This window comes from Haematobia irritans, chromosome 5 (genome assembly GCF_050003625.1).
Source record: "Haematobia irritans isolate KBUSLIRL chromosome 5, ASM5000362v1, whole genome shotgun sequence".
Taxonomy (NCBI): domain Eukaryota; kingdom Metazoa; phylum Arthropoda; class Insecta; order Diptera; family Muscidae; genus Haematobia; species Haematobia irritans.
The window spans coordinates 22,526,751-22,550,494 of NC_134401.1; the positions used below are offsets into that span (position 1 = coordinate 22,526,751).

General features: G+C 25.7%; 1 protein-coding gene across 3 annotated transcripts in view; it reads left to right on the plus strand.

Moving 5' to 3' along the window:
* Nucleotides 1–23,744, plus strand: part of mam (neurogenic protein mastermind) — a 217,808-nt gene that overhangs the window by 90,735 nt on the left and 103,329 nt on the right. The window contains exon 1 of one of the 3 annotated variants that reach the window (XM_075313500.1): nt 22,712–23,148. The exons of the other annotated variants lie outside the window; for them this stretch is intronic. The gene's annotated coding sequence lies outside the window, so the exon portion shown is untranslated. Of the gene's footprint in view, nt 1–22,711; nt 23,149–23,744 lie in introns of those variants that run through there. 3 annotated transcript variants of the gene reach the window in all.

Below are 23,744 nucleotides of genomic sequence, written 5' to 3' on the forward strand. Positions count from 1 at the left end.
TAACAAAATTTTATTTCTATTGAAAATTGTAAAAAATTTTCAATTTTAGAAAATTTTGACAAAGTTTTATTTCTATAGAGAATGTTGTCAAGATTTTATTTCTATAGAAAAATCTAACAAAATATATTTCTTTTGAAATTTCTAACAAAATTTTATTTCTATAGAAAATTCTAACAAAATTTTATTTCTATGGAAAATTATAAAATCAATATTGTCAACATTTTATTTCTGTAGATTTTTTTTTTTTAAATTTTATTTCTATAGAAATTTTTTTCCAAATTTTATTTCTATAGAAAATTTTGTCAAAATTTTATTTCTGTAGAAATTTTTTTTCAAAATTTTATTTCTATAGAAAATTCTAACAAAATTTTATTTCTATAGAAAATTCTAACAAAATTTTATTTCTATTGAAAATTCTAACAAAATTTTATTTCTATTGAAAATATTGCCAAAGTTTTATTTCTATAGAGAATGTTGTCAAGATTTTATATCTATAGAAAAATCTAACAAAATTTTATTTCTATGAAAAATTCTAAAAAAAAAAATCATTTCTATAGAAAATTTTGTCAAAATTTTATTTCTGTAGAAATTTTTGTCAAAATTTTATTTCTATAGAAAATCTAACAAAATTTTATTTCTATAGAAAATTCTAACAAAATTTTATTTCTATAGAAAATTCTAACAATTTTTTTCTTTTATTTCTATAAAAAATTCTAACAAAATATATTTCTTTTGAAAATTTTAATAAAATTTTATTTCTATAGAAAATTCTAACAAAATTTTATTTCTATGGAAAATTCTAAAAAAAACATTTCTATAGAAAATTTTGTCAAAATTTTATTTCTGTAGAAATTTTTGTCAAAACTTTATTTCTATAGAAAATGTGGTCTAAATTTTATTTATATAGTAAATTTTGTCAAAATTTTATTTCTGTAGACATTTTTGTCAAAATTTTATTTCTATAGAAAATCTAACAAAATTTTATTTCTATAGGAAATTCTAACAAAATTTTATTTCTATAGAAAATTCTAACAATTTTTTTTTCTATTGAAAATTGTAACAAAATTTCATTTCTCTAGAAAATTTTGCCAAAGTTTTATTTCTATAGAGAATGTTGTCAAGATATTATTTCTATAGAAAATTCTAACAAAAATTATTTCTTATGAAAATTCCAACAAAATTTTATTTCCATAGAAAATTCTATCAAAATTTTATTTATATTGAAAATTGTAACAAATTCCAAAGTTTTATTTCTATAGAAAATTTTGTCCAAATTTTATTTCTATAGAAAATTCAAACAAAATTTTATTTCTCTAGAAAATGTTGTCAAAATTTTATTTCTATAGAAAATTCTAATAAAAGTTTATTTCTTAAACAAAATTTGTAAAATTTTTATTTCTATAGAAAATTTTGTCCAACTTTTATTTCTATAGAAAATTCTAAATAGCATTTTATTTGTCTAGCAAATTTGGTCAAAATTTATTTTTTCTAGAAATTTTTGTCAAAATTGTTTTTCTCTAGAAAATTTTGTCCTAATTTCATTTCTATAGAAAATTTAGTCAACATTTTATTTCTATAGAAAATTTTACGAAAATTTTATTTCTTTAGACATATTTTGTCAAAATTTTATTTCTTTAGAAAATTTAGTCAAAATTTTATTTCTATAGACAATTCTACGAAAATTTTGTTTCTATAGACATTTTTTGCAAAGTTTTATTTCTATAGAAAATTTTGTCAACATTTTATTTGTATAAAAATTTTTTACAAAATTTTATTTCTATAGTAAATTTTATCAAAATTTTATTTCTATACAAAGTTTTGTCTAAATTTTATTTCTATAGAAAATTTTGCTTGGCAAACTGTTTATCACCCATATAACCCGATTTCCCAATCTGAGCTTTTTGTGATATGCCAAATTTGGTTTATATAATTAAGTATTTGATGTAGCCTGTATATTCACCGGTTTCCCGATATTTAGATTTTCATCCCAAATATGAAGTAGAAGTAAAATTTCCCTATGTTACTTCTCATACTCATTTAGGTTATACGCTCTTTCGTTTTAGATTAAATTTAAAATTCTTTATACTATAATTCTATATGCGGATATTAATTATTTCTCTACATACAGCTATGATACAAACAAATATACTTGCTGTGTACGTGACACTATGACAATGCGTGTGCAATATTTATTTCTATTAGCTCTGCCAAATTTACATACAATTGTTTTCTTCAGTTGACACTGGTACATTGTAAATACTGAATATATTATCTTTTCGCCATTCTCACCCTTCATACTCTCTCACTCTCTCTCTCTCTCTCTTTGTATTGTTAAGCATTGATATAGATAATAGTATCTCATTGTATGATCTGTCATCAAGTGCAAATGTGTTAAAGCAGAGGTGCTTTCAAAGCAAAGGTGCTACAGATGTTACTCTGGGAAGAGAAACAACATCCGCTTTTGAAGAGGGCTTTGAAAACATTGATAATTTTATAGTCCGTCTGTGGGCCATATCGGATCACTTTTAGCTATGGCCCCCATATAAACAGATCCCCAGATTTGGCTTACGGAGGCTCTTGGAGGAGCCAATTTCATCCGATCCAGTTGAGATTTGGTACGTGATGTCAATATATGGCATTTAAAAACCATGAGAAAAGTGTTTAGCGGATTGAATACTTTACAAATTTTAAAATTTTAAGGGAGTACGAATATGGATTTTTCATACTTCTTTCTTTTAATATGAACTTACACTTCATAGCAACAGTTTCAGGAATGTAAAATGTTTAAATTTCAATTACCAACTGTAATCAACAGGAATAATGTCTACTGCGCTTTAAAATTCCAAGACTAGATGCATAGATAATTACTACTATTTACGATCCTCATGATCATGGTGAATTTGAGACTCTTGACTCCCTTGATCTCCTCTCGCGTTCTCTGTATTGCATTCTACCTAATTACGAGTATATTTGTATAGGCTTATACAAGAAGTAGGCTTCACTTTGACCATGGCAAACTTTTATGATGTTATACCATCTTTAACCTGATCTCAATTGAAGCTAGTCTTGTGTATACAAGAATATCAAATAATATTCTGTGTGCAATATTATTCTATTCTGTGACGCTTCAAACTTACGGTTATGTCGTAAACAATGCTCGTATACAACAGGGTCATGCTGGCAATGTGTAAGAGTCGATTTGTACAGACATAGGTTATAAGAAATCTAATAATTAAACTCAAATGCATTGTAAGTTAGAGAGAAAAACAAAAAAAAGAGGCTAAGCAAAAACCCAAGCATTAACAGTACCACAAAGCTTTTATCTTCTTTTGGCAAAGAAGTCTGTCTATTAACATACAGATTCAATTTCTAAAAACTCATCACTCTGTAATATGCGCTGAATTTGTAAGCAAGCCTCATTACTCCAATCTTTGAAATATGTATAATAATATACGTGTGTGTGTGTCCAACTTCAGATGTCTCAAAGTCTTTTAGTTTTATGTTATGTTACTTACCAGACTCTATGTAGATTTTTTAGAGAGTAAAGATGAACAAATATGAAGAAGCCATTTGAATAGAGATATACACACACAACACATATTTACACTCATATATACTTACTCACATACATACATTCATATTGAATACAATTTGGTAATTTCCTAACAATATAGAGGTGACTTTTTTTTAGACTTCTTAGTTTTTTGCTTGTGTTTTTTTGGGTCTCCCCCATAGAGAGCTCTGTTCATAACAGTGTCTTAAACGTAATATCACATTGCATTCATTGTCACCCTTGTGAATGTTGTCAACACTAAAAATTTCCTTAATAACCATAGTTTATGGAAAGCCTAGAGACACCTGTTATTATTAAATATTACAATGTGTGAAACATGTTATTTTGGTCAGATTAAACTCCACATGGGGTCTACCAGGTTATTCATAGTTTGCTCCATCTCAGGTTATTTTTCACCTTGTCGATAGAAAAAACTAAAATGTAAGATGTTAGCTTAGGTTATAGTTTCATTTCTTTTTTCCTTTGTAGTCAAGATACAAAATGAATATTGAAGATTTATTTTTTTTTTTGGCTTTAAGTCGAATCACTTAACTTTAAGAACAAAATGATTGCATTGAACAGTTTATCGACTTTTGGAAGAAGAAGCTTCTTATCAAAGAAATACTTTCTATAGGCGTATTTTTTTGTGAACATTTTATTTTTATAGATAATTTTTGGCAAAATTTTATTTCTATAGAAAATTTTGTCAAAATTTTATTTCTATAGAAAATGTTGTCAACATTTTATTTCTATAGAAAATTTTGTCAACATTTTATTTTTATAGATAATTTTTTGCAAAATTTTATTTCTATACAAAATTTTGTCAAAATTTTATTTCTATAGAAAATTTTGTCAAAATTTTTTTTCTATAGAAATTTTTTTGCTAAACTTTATTTCTATAGAAAGTTTTGTCAAAATGTTATTTCTATAGAAAATTTTAGTTCTATAGAAAATATTGTTAAAATTTTATTTCTATAGAAAATTTTGTCAAAATTTAATTTATAAAGATAATTTTGTCAATTTTTTAAAATTGTGTTAAAATTGTATTTCTATAGAAAATTGTGTCAAAATTTTATTTCTATAGAAAATTTTGTGAAAATTGTATTTCTATAGAAAATTTAGTCAAAATTGTATTTCTATAGAAAATTGTGTCAAAAGTTTATTTCTATAGAAATTTTGTCAAACTTTTATTTCTATTAAAATTTTGTCAAAATTTTATTTCTATAGCAAATTTTGTCAAATTTTTATTTTTATAGATAATTTTTCGCAAATGTTTATTTCTATAGAAAATTTTGTCAACATGTTATTTCTATAGAAAATTTTGTCATAATTTTATTTCTATTGGAAATTTTGTCAATTTTTTTTTGTCTATAGAAAATATTGTCTAAATTTAATTTCTATACCACATTTTGTCAAAATTTTATTTCTATATAATTTCCACATAGAATTTCTATAGGAAATTTTGACAAAATTTTTTTTCTATAGAAAATGTTGTCAAAATTTAATTTCTATAGATAATTTTGTCAATTTTTTTTCTATAAGAAATTTTCTCAAAATTGTATTTCTATAGAAAATTTTGTCAAAATGTTATTTCTATAGATAATTTTTTGCAAAATTTTATTTTTATAGAAGATTTTGTCAAAATTTTATTTCTATAGGATATTTTGTCAAAATTTTATTTCTATAAAAAATTTTGTCAATTATAGGAAAATTTTGTCAAATTTTATTTCCATAGAAAATTTTGTCAAAATTTTATTTCTATAGAAAATTTTGACAAAATTATTTTTCATTAGAAAATTTTGTCAAAATTTTATTTCTATAGAAAATATTGTCAAAATTTTATTGTTATAGAAAATTTTGTCAAAATTGTATTTCTATAGAAAATTTTGTCAAAATTTTCTTTCTATAGTAAATTTTGTTTATTTCTCTAGTAAATTTTGTCAACATTTTATTTCTATAGAAAATTTTTTCAAAATTTTATTTTTATAGAAGGTTAGGTTAGGTGGCAGCCCGAAGTATCAGGCTCATTTAGACTATTCAGTCCATTGTGATACCACATTGGTGAACTTCTCTCTTATCTGCCCGATTCCATGTTAAGCGTAATGACAAGATACCTCCTTTTTATAGCCGAGTCCGACAGGCGTTCCACATTGCAGTGGAGGCTTTGAAACCCTCAGAAATGTCACCAGCATTACTGAGGTGGGATAATCCACCGCTGAAAACCCTTTTGGTGTTCGGTCGAAGCAGGGATCAAACCCACGACCTTGTGTATGCAAGGCGGGCATACTCACCATTTCACCAAGGTGGCTCCCATTTGTATAGAAAATTTTATTAAAATTTTATTTTTATAGAAAATTTCGCCACAATTTTAGTTCATGGAAAATTTTGTCTAAATTTTATTTCTATAGGAAATTTTGTAAAAATTTTGGTTCTATCGAAAAATTTTCCAAAATTTTATTTCTAAAGAAAATTTTGTCTAAATTTTATTTCTATAGGAAATTTTGTCAAAATTTTAGTTCTATCGGAAATTTTGCCAAAATTTTATTTCTAAAGAAAATTTTGTCTACATTTGATTTCTATAGAATATTTGGTCTAATTTTTATTTCTGTAGAATTTTTTTTGAAAATTTTATATCTATAGAAAATTTTGTAAAAATTGTATTTCGATAGACAATGTTGTCTAAATTTTGTCAACACTTTATTTCTATAGGAAATTATGTAAAAAATTTTATTTTTATGGATAATTTTTTGCAAGATTTTATTTCTATAGAAATGTTTTTGAAAATTTTATGTCTATAGAAAATTTTGTCAAAATTTTATTTCTATAGAAAATTTTCGCAAAATTTTATTTCTATAGAAAATTTTCTCAAAATTTTATTTCTATAGAAAATTTTGTTAAAATTTTATTTCTATAGGAAATTTTGTCAAATTTTTATTTCTATTTTTGCAAAATTTTATTTCTATAGACAATTTTCTCAAAATTTTATTTCAATAGAAAATATTCTCAAAATTTTATTTCTATAGAAAATTTTGTCAAAATTTTATTTCTATGAAAATTCTGTCAAAATTTTATTTTTATAGAAAATTGCGTTAACACTTTATTTCTATACCAAGGTTAGGTTAGGTTTTTATGGATAATTTTTTTGCAAAATTTTATTTCTATAGAAAATTTTGTCAAAAGTTTCGATAGAAAATTTTGTCAAAATTGTATTTCTAGTTTCTTTCTCGTATCCCTATTTACTTAATCCATCCCTTTGCCTATAAGAAATAAAAATTTCGCATAACTATAAATTTTCTCTTTACACTTCAATACTAGTCAATTTGGTCATAAAATTAAAAAAAAACTCTTATCGTTCAACTTCAACGAAGATACAAACTCTATGGCTGGCTGCTACATAATACCTATACGGGTAGCAACACAACAGCGTCATCATCTACAGACAAACTTCGCCTCTCGTAGGCGACGGGATGGTCGTCGACCATTCGAATAATACACATGAGCGGATGAGTCAAACAAACAAAAGCGCAACTAAAAATACACTTTTGTTTTGTTTTGTTTCGCAGTAACGAATTACATTTTGTGCAATTTGTTCCCACTTCTTTGGAAAGCGTCAAGAAGTGTGTGGAAATATAAAATGTCGGCAAGCAAGCAAACAAACAAACAAACGAATGAGTGAGTGAGTGAATGATTTGAGTCAATGCGTAAGCTTGAGTTTTGCTGGCAGCAAGTGTATGCAAGCCATTTTAACAGTACAATGATGAGTACTCATAAAATTTAGTGGCGAGTGACATAGAGTGAGAGAATCATTCTCTTTTTAGTGTATAAGCAAATATGTGATGTATCTCTCTTTTTGATGAATGCCAAGAATGCGCCGAATCATGCTGTACGACTTTATACAATGGCCGCAGATATCAATATGGCTTTGCTGGTTGCTGCTGCTACTCTATAATCAATGCCATCTACTTTTTCTTTGAGCGTTTCTGCTCCTGCATCGGGGGGTCTATGGTGTGGGTTTTGAGTATTCGCTTTGTTTGCCGTAGAACATGTACAATAAATCAGTTGCCATACAGATCTTCACTCAAACAGTCTGTCAGATGGCCAAAAGTATACGAATCGTTATTACATGTTTTTTTCAAGGATTTCGTTTCGATTTTTTTCTTTATAGTCTTCGTAAAATGGAAGTTTATGAGGGATGTTGGCAATTTGATTAAGTCTCTTCCTGCCGATTTGAGTTGTCTACTGTTATGATTTTATTAAGAAATATTCTACTATGATGATTACATTGTTGTGCAGTTCGATGTGTGGTCGCCGATGATGATGATGATGACGACACCACACATCGAGTGGTTGAGTGAGAGCTCTTACTTAAATTGCCGGCCGGTGGAATTCACAAATTGGTGAAAAATAGTATGTTAGTACTCCAAATAATGACGTATGTTATGACTATGGGGTTAGGTAGATTTTTGGTAGCTTAAATAAAATTGTTAGGATTTTCACAGTTGTGGGTTATAATCCATCAACAGATACTCTTAATGTAATTATATATTTGGAATTTTTGGTAATAAATTATGCAGAATACATAACAACTAAAAATATTTACGTACTAATTTTGGGAACTAAAAAATACAGCTTATTTAAACCTCCCCTATAAACATTTAATAATAATAATTATAATAATAATATAATAATTTAGTATCACAAAATTCACCTTACCTGCGGAGATACGAGTATTGTTATTTACTAAAAACAAAGAGAGTATCTCTACTATGGACAGACAATAATTACCTCCGATTGTCGAGATTTGAGGTAATTATTGTCAGCTAATTTTAAATAACATATAAGGCTCTTTTTAAAACCAGTAACCGGTACAAACATATTATTGTATCACAAAAATCACCATAGCTATAGCTATGTCTTCTAATAACAAAGATAGTGCTTTTACTGTAGGATTATTCACCACGAGAGACACAACTTACGATAGATTGCCGAGAGAGTTGGATGAGATCCTGAATACAAGCTAATGATAACTAAGAAACTAATCGAAATTCAAGAATGACTGCTAATGTTATGACAGAGAGTATAATCTACGAAGAGAGTTCACGAAAGAGATATTCTCTTTTTTTCCAGTGGATTGCATTATATTTTCTCTAATTTAGTACGCAATAAGAAATTCCAATACAAATATGTTCAGATGGGCTGTAGAAAGGAATATTTAGGTTCAAGTTCAGGATTCTTTGTGCTAGATATAGGTATGTAACAGCTATTTATTACCATTACAACAGATCTGTTAACAGAATAATGTGATCTGTTAACAGAATTATGTAAAAGAATTTTGAACTCTGTTATATATTTAACAGAGTTGTATTCTTTAGCAAGTCTATTGTATTGTGAGCCCGGTTGCCACAGTTGGTAGAAATCTAGCAAAATAGGTAGATTTTTTTATTGTTTGATAGAATATAGAATTTTTGATGTTTTGGTAGATTTTTCAAAAAATAGAACTAAAATTTTGTGAAAATTCTCTATAGAAATAAAAAATTGTAAATATTTTCTATAGAAATAAAATTTTCAGAGAATTTTCTATAGAAATAAAATTTTAAGAAAATTTTCTATAGAACTAAAATTTTTAGAAAATTTTCGATAGAAATAAAATTTTGACAAAAGTTTCGATAGAAATAAAATTTTCGATAGAATAAAATATTGACAAAATTTTCGATAGAAATAAAATTTTCAGAAACTTTTCGATAGAAATAAAATTTCGACAAAATTTTCTATAGAAATAAAATTTTGACAAATTTTCTATAAAAATAAAATTTTCTATAGAAATAAAATTTTGAGAACATTTTTCTCTAGAAATAAAATTTTGACAAAATTTTCTATAGAAATAAAATTTGTAGAAAATTGTCTATACAAATAAAATTTTGAGAAAATTTTTTATAGAAATAAAATTTTGACAAAATTTTCTATAGAAATAAAATTTTGTGAACATTTTCTTTAAAAATAAAATTTTCACAACATTTTCTATGGAAATAAAATTTTGGGAAAATTTTCTATAAAAATAAAATTTTAAGAAAATTTTCTATAGAACTTAATTTTTCAGAAAATTTTCGATAGAAATAAAATTTTGACAAAATTGTCTATAGAAATAAAATTTTTAGAAAATTGTCTATACAAATAAAATTTTGAGAAAATTTTTTGACAAAATTTTCTATAGAAATAAAATATAGAAATAAAATTTTGACAAATTTTCTATAAAAATAAAATTTTCTATAGAAATAAAATTTTGAGAACATTTTCTATAGAAATAAAATTTTTACAAAATTTTCTATAGAAATAAAATTTTTACAAAATTTTTCTATAGAAATAAAATTTTGAGAACATTTTCTATAGAAATAAAATTTTGACAAAATTTTCTATAGAAATTAAATTTTGACAAAATTTTCTATAGAACTAAAATTTTGAGAACATTTTTCTCTAGAAATAAAATTTTGACAAAATTTTCTATAGAAATAAAATTTGTAGAAAATTGTCTATACAAATAAAATTTTGAGAAAATTTTTTATAGAAATAAAATTTTGACAAAATTTTCTATAGAAATAAAATATAGAAATAAAATTTTGACAAATTTTCTATAAAAATAAAATTTTCTATAGAAATAAAATTTTGAGAACATTTTCTATAGAAATAAAATTTTGACAAAATTTTCTATAGAAATAAAATTTTGACAAAATTTTCTATAGAAATAAAATTTTGAGAACATTTTCTATAGAAATAAAATTTTGACAAAATTTTCTACGGAAATAAAATTGTGGGAAAATTTTCTATAACAATAAAATTTTAAGAAAATTTTCTATAGAATTAAATTTTTCAGAAAATTTTCGATAGAAATAAATTTTTGACAAAATTTTCTATAGAAATAAAATTTTTAGAAAATTGTCTATACAAATAAAATTTTGAGAAAATTTTTTGACAAAATTTTCTATAGAAATAAAATATAGAAATAAAATTTTGACAAATTTTCTATAAAAATAAAATTTTCTATAGAAATAAAATTTTGAGAACATTTTCTATAGAAATAAAATTTTGACAAAATTTTCTATAGAAATAAAATTTTGACAAAATTTTCTATAGAAATAACATTTTGAGAACATTTTCTATAGAAATAAAATTTTGACAAAATTTTCTATAGAAATAAAATTTTGACAAAATTTTCTATAGAAATCAATAAATTTTTTACAAAATTTTCTATAGAACTAAAATTTTGAGAACATTTTTCTCTAGAAATAAAATTTTGACAAAATTTTCTGTAGAAATAAAATTTGTAGAAAATTGTCTATACTAATAAAATTTTGAGAAATTTTTTTATAGAAATAAAATTTTGACAAAATTTTCTATAGAAGTAAAATTTTGAGAAAATTTTCTATAAAAATAAAATTTTCGATAGAAATAAAATTTTCAGAAACTTTTCGATAGAAATAAAATTTTGACAAATTTTCTATAAAAATAAAATTTTCTATAGAAATAAAATTTTGAGAACATTTTCTATAGAAATAAAATTTTGACAAAATTTTCTATAGAAGTAAAATTTTGAGAAAATTTTCTATAAAAATAAAATTTTGACAACATTTTCTATGGAAATAAATTTTTGGGGAAATTTTCTATAACAATAAAATTTTAAGAAAATTTTCCATAGAATTAAATTTTTCAGAAAATTTTCGATAGAAATAAATTTTTGACAAAATTTTCTATAGAAATAAAATTTTTAGAAAATTTTCTATACAAATAAAATTTTGAGAAAATTTTTTATAGAAATAAAATTTTGACAAAATTTTCTATAGAAATAAAATTTTGAGAAAATTTTCTATAGAAAGAACATTTTGGGAAAATTTTCTATAAAAATAAAATTTTGACAACATTTTCTATGGAAAATAATAAATTTTCTATAAAAATAAAATTTTGACAACATTTTCTACGGAAATAAAATTTTGGGAAAATTTTCTATAAAAATAAAATATTAAGAAAATTTTCTATAGAACTAAAATTTTCAGAAAATTTTCGATAGAAATAAAATTTTGACAAAATTTTCTATAAAAATAAAATTTTGCCAAATTTTCTATAAAAATAAAATTTTGACAAAATTTTCTATAAAAATAAAATTTTTACAAAATTTTCTATCAAAATAAAATTTTTACAAAAATTTCTATAAAAATAAAATTTTGACAACATTTTTATGAAAATAAAATTTTGACAAAATTTTCTATAGAAATAAAATTTTGACAAAATTTTCTATAGAAATAAAATTTTGAGAAAATCTATAGAAATAAAATTTTGAAAAAAATTTCTATAGAAATAAAATTTTGACAAAATTTTCTATAAAAATAAAATTTTGACAAAATGTTTTATAGAAATAAAATTTTAAGAAAATTTTCTATAGAAATAAACTTTAGAGAAAATTTTCTATAGAACTAAAATTTTCAGAAAATTTTCGATAGAAATAAAATTTTGAAAATTTTTTAAGGAAATAAAATTTTGTTTAGTACTTTTTTGGTAAACTATTCTCTAAATTTTGGTTTGGAATATTTTTGGCTCGAGTGGCAACCGTGCTTGTGAGCCGGAAGTAGTGCAAATTTCAATCACCTCCAATCAATTTTATATGGACTGGGGTCATAGGATGGAAGTACTTCGTTTTCGCATAGTTTGCATTGCTATAAAAGTTATTCTTGGAAAAAAGTTTCAACATTTTTTTTATACCACAAGAAAAACTTCTTTTGCTCTCCTAAACATCATCACTCTACGAGGAGGTTAAAGGAGGTTAATTCGTGACCACCCCCAAGAAATCGAAAATTCCATCAAAAAATCGAAATTTTTATATGAAAAATTTTTTTTGCTCATATCTCCTAAAATAAACTGATCTCCAGATTTGACCTCCGGACTCTATTGAAAGATCCAATTTCATTTGATCAAACCATGCAAAAAATATAAACCATATAAACCGATTTGACTTCCAAAGCCTTATGAAGGAACAAATTTTATTTGATCCGCTTGAAATTTGGCCCTCTAATTTCCATGAAAATATTGGTTCATATCGCTTCATAACTTTTACTTGCATGGACTTGAAAAAGCCAACGGTCACAGGTTCAACTCCCCTCTGTGATGAAATTTTTATTTTCATTTTGATTGTTTTTCACTCTTTTATTGTTTTTCTGTTATTTGTTATTCCCAGCAAACAAATTTGGAAGTTCTTCCAAAGGCACTACTTTAAAATCACTTCCAGAAGATGCCCTCCCAATGATGTTCTTTATTTTAACTACGCATGAAGTTCTTTTAATTCAATTTTTTATAACTTCGTTTTTTCATACTTTTAATGGATAATTTTAACTGTTTTTTTTCAAATAGGTTAAAAACGGAGTAAGAATTCATAAAATGGTAAAAATCATTTAAATTTTGTCGACAAAAATGCTAATCCAATCTGAAAAAATTGTGAATTTTGGAAAATATTTGAGGTAAAACTTTTCCGACAAGCTTTAGAATCCATTAAAAATTATAAAAATTATTTATTTGACAAAATATCACAGAATTTTTTAATTTACATCCAAAACATTGAATTTGGATCACACCTAAAGAAGTAATGCAAATTCAGTGCACCGGCTGTTGAAATGGAGGACTTCCGTCCTATGACAAGCCCATGTTGAATTCATCGCTTCTGCGTCTATTTTGCACCACTTCCGAATCCAAAAAGAACATTTTCATTACTTTTTTGGTGACGCTTTTTGCTGGGTTGTTAGTTCATTGTCGGAAACTAAATTTTTTGCTTTAAAACCAAATTGAACTTTATCGGAAGTGGCAAAAATTAGTAGAGAATCTCGAGATGGACTTTTTTCGGTTTTTTTTGCTTCTTTTTTTGTTGAGTTTACAAAAATTCCTTAAAACGAAACCATATATATTATCTATTTTATTTTTATATTCAAAATAAATTTAATAATTTTTTCTCTCTATTTTTCAGGTAAGTTTTTACATCATCTATTGGAATTTTACATATACAAGTAAGTTGGAAGTCAATATGGCACAACAGTGATACTGCAATACGTTTATCATCCCAAAAATCTCACTGGAAACATATAGGACAAGAATTGCCATAGAGAGTCTAGAGAGTTGGATAAGATCCTGAATATAAGTGAGTGATAACTAAGAAACTAATCGAAATTAAAAAAAGGCTCTCTTTACATCCGAACAGTGAGAAGAAGTTACGGAGAGAGTTTTTTAGAAAGAGATATTCTCTTGGAGAAGTGCTACTCCAGTGAATTGCATTATATTTCCTCTAATGTATAACGCAATCCGAAAATTCGAACTGGACAAATATTAAGATGACGATTGAATATTTTAAATTCTTTTAAAAATTATTAAGGAATACATTTTTAAGTTCGGCGGAACTCCTTGTCCTAAATTACAAGAAATATGTTATTTTTATTTATTACGATGGCAAGCTATTCACCAGAACTGTTAACAGAATAATGTTCGGTATGAAGCTTATGTTAAAGAAAAGAATTTTGAATGCTGTTATATATATAACAGAGTTATATTTAGTAGTAACGATGCTATGCTAAAGCAATGTTAAAAATGAAGTTTGGTTTCCCAACATAGAATGTGCTTTTACTGTGGGATTTTTCACCACGAAAATTACAACAGATGGCCGAGAGAGTTGGGTGAGATCATCATCTCCTCATCCTCATATAATTATGAGATAATGATGACTAAGAAACTAATCGAAATTCTAGAAAGACAGCTAATGTTGAATACAAGACTCTCTCTACATCCGAACAGAGAGAATAAGCTACGAAGAGAGTTCTCGAAAGAGATATTTTCTTAGGGAATTAATACTCCTGTACATTATATATTCTCTAATGTATAGGGTGATTTGTTAAGAGCTTGATAACTTTTAAAAAAAAAAAAACGCACAAAATTTGCAAAATCTCATCGGTTCTTTATTTGAAACGTTAGATTGGTCCATGACATTTACTTTTTGAAGATAATTTCATTTAAATGTTGACCGCGGCTGCGTCTTAGGTGGTCCATTCGGAAAGTCCAATTTTGGGCAACTTTTTCGAACATTTCGGCCGGAATAGCCCGAATTTCTTCGGAAATGTTGTCTTCCAAAGCTGGAATAGTTGCTGGCTTATTTCTGTAGACTTTAGACTTGACGTAGCCCCACAAAAAATAGTCTAAAGGCGTCAAATCGCATGATCTTGGTGGCCAACTTACCGGTCCATTTCTTGAGATGAATTGTTCTCCGAAGTTTTCCCTCAAAATGGCCATAGAATCGCGAGCTGTGTGGCATGTAGCGCCATCTTGTTGAAACCACATGTCAACCAAGTTCAGTTCTTCCATTTTTGGCAACAAAAAGTTTGTTAGCATCGAACGATAGCGATCGCCATTCACCGTAACGTTGCGTCCAACAGCATCTTTGAAAAAATACGGTCCAATGATTCCACCAGCGTACAAACCACACCAAACAGTGCATTTTTCGGGATGCATGGGCAGTTCTTGAACGGCTTCTGGTTGCTCTTCACTCCAAATGCGGCAATTTTGCTTATTTACGTAGCCATTCAACCAGAAATGAGCCTCATCGCTGAACAAAATTTGTCGATAAAAAAGCGGATTTTCTGCCAGCTTTTCTAGGGCCCATTCACTGAAAATTCGACGTTGTGGCTCGTTAGTAAGTCTATTCATGATGAAATGTCAAAGCATACTGAGCATCTTTCTCTTTGACACCATGTCTGAAATCCCACGTGATCTGTCAAATACTAATGCATGAAAATCCTAACCTCAAAAGAATCACCCTTTATAACCCTTTAGAAATTCATAAACGACAACTATTAAGAAGACAATAAAATTATAATAAAAAACAAATAAAATAATTAATTAAAATAATATAAAAAGATGTTAAGTTGGGCTGTAGAAAGGAATATAGGTTCAAGTTCAAGATTCTCTGTACTAGAAATATGTAACAGCTATTTATTACTATAACAACAGATTTGTTAACAGAATAATGTGATCTGATAACAGAATTATGTTGGAGAAAATAACTTTGGATTTCCAACTTATGATACGAAAATAGTGGAAAATTTCTCTGAAAAATATAGGACTTCTTCGAACTAAATGTATAGGACTTTTTCGGGGTAAATTTTGATCATCATCAATCTATGTCCACACAGAGAAGGAATATGATCACCTCAAACATGTTTTAAGAGCAAAATGTTATTTTTGGACGGGGAACAGGTAACATGTTTGTCGCAACTATGTTATGTTCTCAAAAATTATGTACCTGATTTCGGCAATCAAGTATATGATTGCGACAAAAATGTTCCCTGTTCACCGTCCAAAAATAACATTTTGCTCTTAAAACATGTTTGAGGTGATCATATTCCTTCTCTGCGTGTCGTGAGTGTACATGTGTTAGCTCGAAGACAATGGGTGAGCTTAATTATTACGTGGCAATAATTTCGACCAAATGCTAGGATAAAGTGCTAAGATGAAATAAATTTTTAATAAGAGCGATTTCCATATAAATTAAATGTTTATGGAAATTCTAAACAATTATCTTACCTCCAAATTTGGAACAAATTTATTTTCCCCCATAACACAAAAAGGCATATTTTTTTCCAAAAAAAATTAACTTCATTAAATTTCAAGACACAAGATTTTTAAAAAAATTAAAATTTTTCGTTTTAAAATATTTTTTTTCGGATGAAAATAAACCTTTATTCTTATTTTTTTTTCATTACCTAAAAAACTTAGTAGTTTTCATGTCAATGCTCTTTACGACCAGTCAATCCTTAGCTCATATTTTCTTATTACAATATTCAATTTGCAATAACAATCTCATATTCATGCCTCCCTCCACACACACACACACACACACACACACACAAAACAAGAGCATTTTTACATTGCAGCCAGCAATAGTCATAAATACAAAACAAAAAACTGTTCATCGTAAAAACATAATCCCTAATGGCTTGAAATGTAAAACAAAACACTTTGTTTGGCCAATATTTAAAACAATGACCCCTTCACAATGGGCTAACATAAATGTGGCAACAGTGGTCACCCATCGAGCGAGGCAACTAGCCAGCAACAGTCCCCCAATGAAAACAAAAAAATAAAAACGAAATGAAAATTACGAGGAAAAAATGAACCATATGTTTTGAAATTGTTTTTCAAATCCATTACCCACAACAAAAAGCAATTCGACGCTCTGTCTCCCTGTAATGGTTTAGCGGTGTGGTGATGGCAATGGACGACGATGACAACAACATAGCATCATTGCTGAAAACGAGAAATATTCAGAAAAATCAACAATAGCCAGCCGGATGAACCCAACTATGTGAGTAAATAGAGAGAGAATGCTTGAATATTGCATACCAACCACCACCACCACCAAATACTCCCTCTCTATGTTTCATGCTAATTCTTAGAGAATATAACATGGCATATATTTTTGTTTGACATTGTGGTCCCTTTACTCTTGCTTATATCCATATCGTCAAAGAAGCAACAAATTTTTGTTCGTTGCTTATTTATAAGCGGCAACAATGGATATTCGACTAGAGATGACAATGGATGGACCCGTCCAACGAATGTTCATATCGTGAACTAAAAATACGAAAATTACAATGATGACGATTTTTGTAAGACTACAGAGCCGATGACTACAACCGAAATGACTGAAATTAAATCGTAGTAGTAGACTCGTGCCGATCGTCTTACACAAAAGGGGACACCGGTCACAACCAACAATGTACAACTCTATGCGTCGACTAGGTATGTGCCACATTTTTTATGTTTTTGAGAATAAGAGCACAATCTCTCTCCGCTTAACATCGCATAGAAACATGAAATGAAAATAAATGAACTCATCTTTTGGTAGAGGGGGCCATCACAAATTTCCCCGTGCCAATGTTACAATTATGTTGTTACCACCATGATTATTTTTATTATGGTTATCATCCCTACTATGAATTACATTTGTTTTACATTGCTCTCTCGTACTCTCCTTCTATTTCTCTCTATAGCCCTAATATTCACTCACTAATAATATACAACTGAGGAAAACATAATGTTATTGATAGCGAGTGTCTTCAAACGATTGTAATGAGTGACATTGTTGGCCATCCTCTCTCTATATCTAAACATTCGTTTTCTCTCTCTCTCTCGTTTAGTTCCAATCAGAAAACTGCAATAAACTGGTTTTGTTTGCTAACATAAAATCACTTGTCGTGAGTATGTGTGTATGTTTCATTCATGTGGCCAAGAGAATGTGTGTATGTAACTGTGTATGTGTATGCTTTCGTTTATGTCCTCACACAAAAAAAAGAGGTAAAGTGGAAACGGAAGTTTTTTACGGTGACTGTTGGATTGTTTTGAGTCACATTCAAAACAATGTTACGTGGGTTGGTATGGCAAGTTAAGGTAACGGAGAATATATATTTTTAACGGAAATTTCGCATTTTTTCTCCGTGATATTTGACAATAGCAAAAAATGGAAGAAAGGACATATTAATTAGGGATGTAGGATTGTTAATAATCAATTAAATGGAATATTTCATCGGCTATTGTGTGATCAACTACGGATGGAAAAATTTTACTATTCGTAATTTATTTGAAAATTAAAAAAATTATATAGAAATACAATTTTGACAATTTTTTTTATAGAAATACAATTTTGACAGAATTTTCTATAGATATAAAATGTTGATAAAACTTTCTATATAAATAAAATTTTAACAAAAAGTTTTTATACAGATAAAATTTTGACGAAATTTTCTGTAGAAATACAATTTTGACAAAATTTTTTATAGAAAAGAATTTGAACAAATTTTTTTTAGAAATAAAATTTTGACAAATTTTTTTATAGAAATAAAATTTTGATAAAATTGTTTATAAACATAAAATTTTGACAAGATGTTCTATAGACATAAAACTTTGATAAATTTTTCTATACAAATAAAATTTTGGCAAAAAATGTTTACACAGATAAAATTTTGACGAAATTTTCTGTAGAAATACAATTTTGAAAAATTTTTTATAGAAATAAAATTTGAACCAAATTTTTTTAGAAATAAAAATTTGACAAAATTTTTTATAGAAATAAAATTTTGATAAAATTTTTTATAGAAATAAATTTTGATAAAATTTTTTATAGACATAAAACTTTGATAAATTTTTCTATACAAATAAAATTTTGCGAAAAAATGTTTACACAGATAAAATTTTGACGAAGTTTTCTGTAGAACTACAATTTTGACAATTTTTTTTATAGAAATAAAATTTGAACAAAATTTTTTTAGAAATAAAATTTTAAAAAAACTTTTTATAGAAATAAAATTTTTTATAGAAATAAAATTTTGATAAAATTTTTTATAGAAATAAAATTTTGACAAAATGTTCTATAGACATAAAACTTTGATAAATTGTTCTATACAAATAAAATATTGACAAAAAATGTTTATACAGATAAAATTTTCACGAAAATTTTTGTAGAAATACAATTTTGACAAAATTTTTATAGAAATAGTATTTGAACAAAATTTTCTATAGAAATAAAATTTTGACAAAATTTCTTAAAGAAATAATTTTTTTTACGGATGGAAGAATTGGACTATTCGTAATTTATTGGAAAATCAAAAAATTATATAGAAATAAAATTTTGACATTTTTTATAGAAATACAAATAAAATTTTGACGATAAATAAATAAAATACAACTAAAATTTTGAAGTTTTTATACAGATAAAGTTTTGACGAAATTTTCTGTAGAAATACAATTTTGACAAAATTTGAACAAAATTTTTGTTAGGAATAAAATTTTGACAAAATTTTTTATAGAAATAAAATTTTGTATAAAAATAAAATGTTGATAAAATTTTTTATAGACATAAAATTTTATATTCAAATAAAATTTTGACAAGATAAAATTTTGACGAAATTTTCTGTAGAAATACAATTTTGGCAAAATTTTTTATAGAAATAGTAGTTGAACAAAATTTTCTATAGAAATAAAATTTTGACAAAATTTCTTAAAGAAATACAATTTTTACAAAAACTTTTATAAAAATAAAATTTTGACAACATTTTCTGTATAAATAAAATTTTGACAAAATTTTCTATAGAAATAAAATGTTGACCAAATTTTCTATAGAGATAAAATTTTGACAACATTTTCTATGAAAATAAAATTGTGACAAAAATTTCAATAGATATAAAATTTTGACAAAATTTTCTAAAGAAATAAAATTTTGACAGAAATTTCTATAGAAATAAAATTTTGATATAATTTTCACTAGAAATAAAATTTTGACAAAATTTTCTATAGAAATAAAATTTTGACAAAATTTTCTATATAAAAAAATTGACTAAAAAATTTAAGGAGATAAAATTTTGACGAAATTTTCTGTAAAATATAAAATTTTGATAAAATTTTCTATAGAAATAAAATTTTGTTTAACAAAACAACAATCAACGTTTGTGATCTGATCGGTAAAAATAATGGTTACACATTTATTCTTTCACTTTCTTTATATTTTATTTACACTTAATTTACATTAATATTCTTACCTAAATTTTATTTGTGTGTGTGTGTTTTTTTTTTGAGAAAAATTTTCCTGTAGCTCTTAAAAAATTACCATCTGTATGCTACTTAAATTACTTTAATTTCCTTTTGTACAATATAATTTAAATTAATAAAATACTTTTAATATTTTTTATTTATTTTTATATTATACAATATAAACTTTAATATGATCCCATAGAAACAAAATTTAATTTACCAAACTTTTAAAACCTACCACTTCCATCCACCTTACTACCATACTACATACCAAGCATGACAAATGCATAAAAAAGCAACACCATTTTAATGATGATGAGTACTTTACTACTTTGTACTAAGAAAAGACATTCCATATCGTTAACAGCTTTAAGTTAACAGATACTGTTAGGTTTCGTGGTGAACCCGCAAAAGGGCAAATTCTATCATAAGGGGGTCATTTGAATGTCTCTCATAAAACACCAAACACTGTAAGAGAGCAAGTGTATGAGAGAAAACATTTCACCTTACTGTGTTTATATGCGTGTCTTAATTGTTGTTGGAGGAATTCCCTTAAAAGAATTTTGCAAAGTATATTGTGGAAAAACATTTATAGAGCAAATGTAAAAACAATACCATGGGATATACAAACATAACAAAACAACTTTCTTTCGTTGTGTTTTTGATGTTTTAAGTATATCTGGCTGTTATGCTATAGGCTGCGCACTGTTGTTTTTGGAGGCATTTTATTTCACTTGTCGCCAGCGAATGCCCACAATATATACGGCAATGTTTATTTACTTACTACATGATTTTATGAAATGAATTTAATTTTTTGAAAGTGTTAAGTGAAATGTTAATTTAATGGTAGAGAATATAATTATTATATTATAAAAATTAAATTAAATTAATTTAAATTAAATTAAATTAAATTAAATTAAATTAAATTAAATTAAATTAAATTAAATTAAATTAAATTAAATTAAATTAAATTAAATTAAATTAAATTAAATTAAATTAAATTAAATTAAATTAAATTAAATTAAATTAAATTAAATTAAATTAAATTAAATTAAATTAAATTAAATTAAATTAAATTAAATTAAATTAAATTAAATTAAATTAAATTAAATTAAATTAAATTAAATTAAATTAAATTAAATTAAATTAAATTAAATTAAATTAAATTAAATTAAATTAAATTAAATTAAATTAAATTAAATTAAATTAAATTAAATTAAATTAAATTAAATTAAATTAAATTAAATTAAATTAAATTAAATTAAATTAAATTAAATTAAATTAAATTAAATTAAATTAAATTAAATTAAATTAAATTAAATTAAATTAAATTAAATTAAATTAAATTAAATTAAATTAAATTAAATTAAATTAAATTAAATTAAATTAAATTAAATTAAATTAAATTAAATTAAATTAAATTAAATTAAATTAAATTAAATTAAATTAAATTAAATTAAATTAAATTAAATTAAATTAAATTAAATTAAATTAAATTAAATTAAATTAAATTAAATTAAATTAAATTAAATTAAATTAAATTAAATTAAATTAAATTAAATTAAATTAAATTAAATTAAATTAAATTGAATTAAATTAAATCACATTAAATTATTTTAAATTAAAAATAAATATCTGTGAATTATATATATATACTAAATTAAATTTAGAATCTTTTTCTTCTTCTTTATTGCATATTCGATATTCGAATGTTGGCGACCTTATTGTATTTCATTTAGGGTAAAAAGTTGTAGATAAATTGCAGATAAAGAATAATTAAATCATTAAAATAAATTATACATATTTTATATCATTTAATTTATTGAACTACAAAGCTTTTCTCATTCATAAAGTTTTGTTAAAATAGAGAGGAAATAAACCAACGTACACGACACAGGTATCATCATTGTTTGGTGTGATGATATGATATTAGCACCAGCGGTGGAGGTCTCTGTTATTTTACAGAGCCATAGAGCTCAACAATTGAACATGGTGAGAAATGTTTTGGTATACTCGCTCTCTCTCTCTCTCCCGCATACACCACATTCAAAGTACACCTCCCCCTGAAATGTACTTTGAGCCATTGTGTATTGTGCTGTGAGAGATGGACAGATGTGATGTACATTCGGATGATGTTAAGTACGACAACAACGAATGTAGATACAATGCCAAGTACGTAGAAATGTGTGCGTTGTATTTATGTTAGTTCATTTTATTTTGCCAGTAGAGACTCCCATATTGCCGATGTTATGTATGTCGGTTCATACTAAGTACGTAGGCATGTGTGTATCTACTATATCCACCATTTGTATATTTGTCAATTTGTATAATTTTCCTATGTCTCGATTTTGTTGGTTGTGGCGGCTGCTGCTGCTACTACTACTACTACGGCTGCGGCGGCGGCAATGGCTGTTGGCTCGTTCACTTTGCTTGTTGTGACTGTCAAATTTTCTTGCTTTGGCTCACTGTTGTTATTCTGTTGTCGCTGCTGCTGCGGTTTGCTTGTGCTTACTTTTTGGTATGCATGCGATAAATGTATGACGGCTCGTGCCACCAGTACTCAATTGACAGCCAAACACGGCGCACACGTTACGTTTGCCAAAGCGCGCTTAACGGCATTAGCTAAAATTCACAAATAACCACAGAAATATTTTCAAAATATATAAATTTGATTTGCCCTCTTACACTCAAAGAAAAATTAATAGAAAATACATAAATCGTATGCACTACCCCATTCTACACGATTGTAGATACTTTTGTAATAATAAAAAAAAATAAAGGAAATTTTGAATTTCTGGTGACCCTTTTTTCTCACAAATAAAAACATGAATGAAAAGTGAAATGTTTAATTGCTTTCTTCCTCCCTTGCCAATAAAAACCAAAAAGGGAAAAGTCAAAAAATTTATGCTAACAAAAATCTAACAAGAGACCTCTTAAGAGTGATTCTGATTGTAATACATGTTGCGTTGCCAATCCTACGGGCTTAACAAGTGGTAATACTGGAAATGATCTAGTGTAATTCCCATTGCAAAATTCATTCGTGCATTTTCCTCGAGTGTATAAAATGTGAAATATTTGGTTTTGTTATTTTTATTATGGTGGTTGGCTTTGGTCTGGTGGTTTGTTGTATGGAGTAATGAAACCAACAAAAGTAAATTGCAAAAACAAAAACAAAGCAAAAAAAAAATGAAAATAAAAATTCATCATAACAACAACCAAAACAACGACGGCAGTTATTGTCAATGACGGCGGTAAAACGATTGTGGTGACAGCGGGCAAAATGAAAACAAAAAAACAGAGCGACAGCAAAGACAAAAACATTTTGTTGTGCTGCTGATGCTGCTGCTGTCTTCACTGCTGCTTTTGTTGTGATATTTTATGAAATATGAAAATGAAAACAAATGTACGATTAACGTGTAGTTTTGTTTGTTTTGAGTTTTTTTTTGTTGCTGTTATTGTTTCAAGCTAAGTTAAAAATGGAGTTACTTAAACCCCCGCATTTACCTTCACATTAAAAGATTGTTGAATGGTTTAGATTTTAAGAGTACTAACGGAAGTTTCTCCAACTAACAAGAATGCCATCTACAAT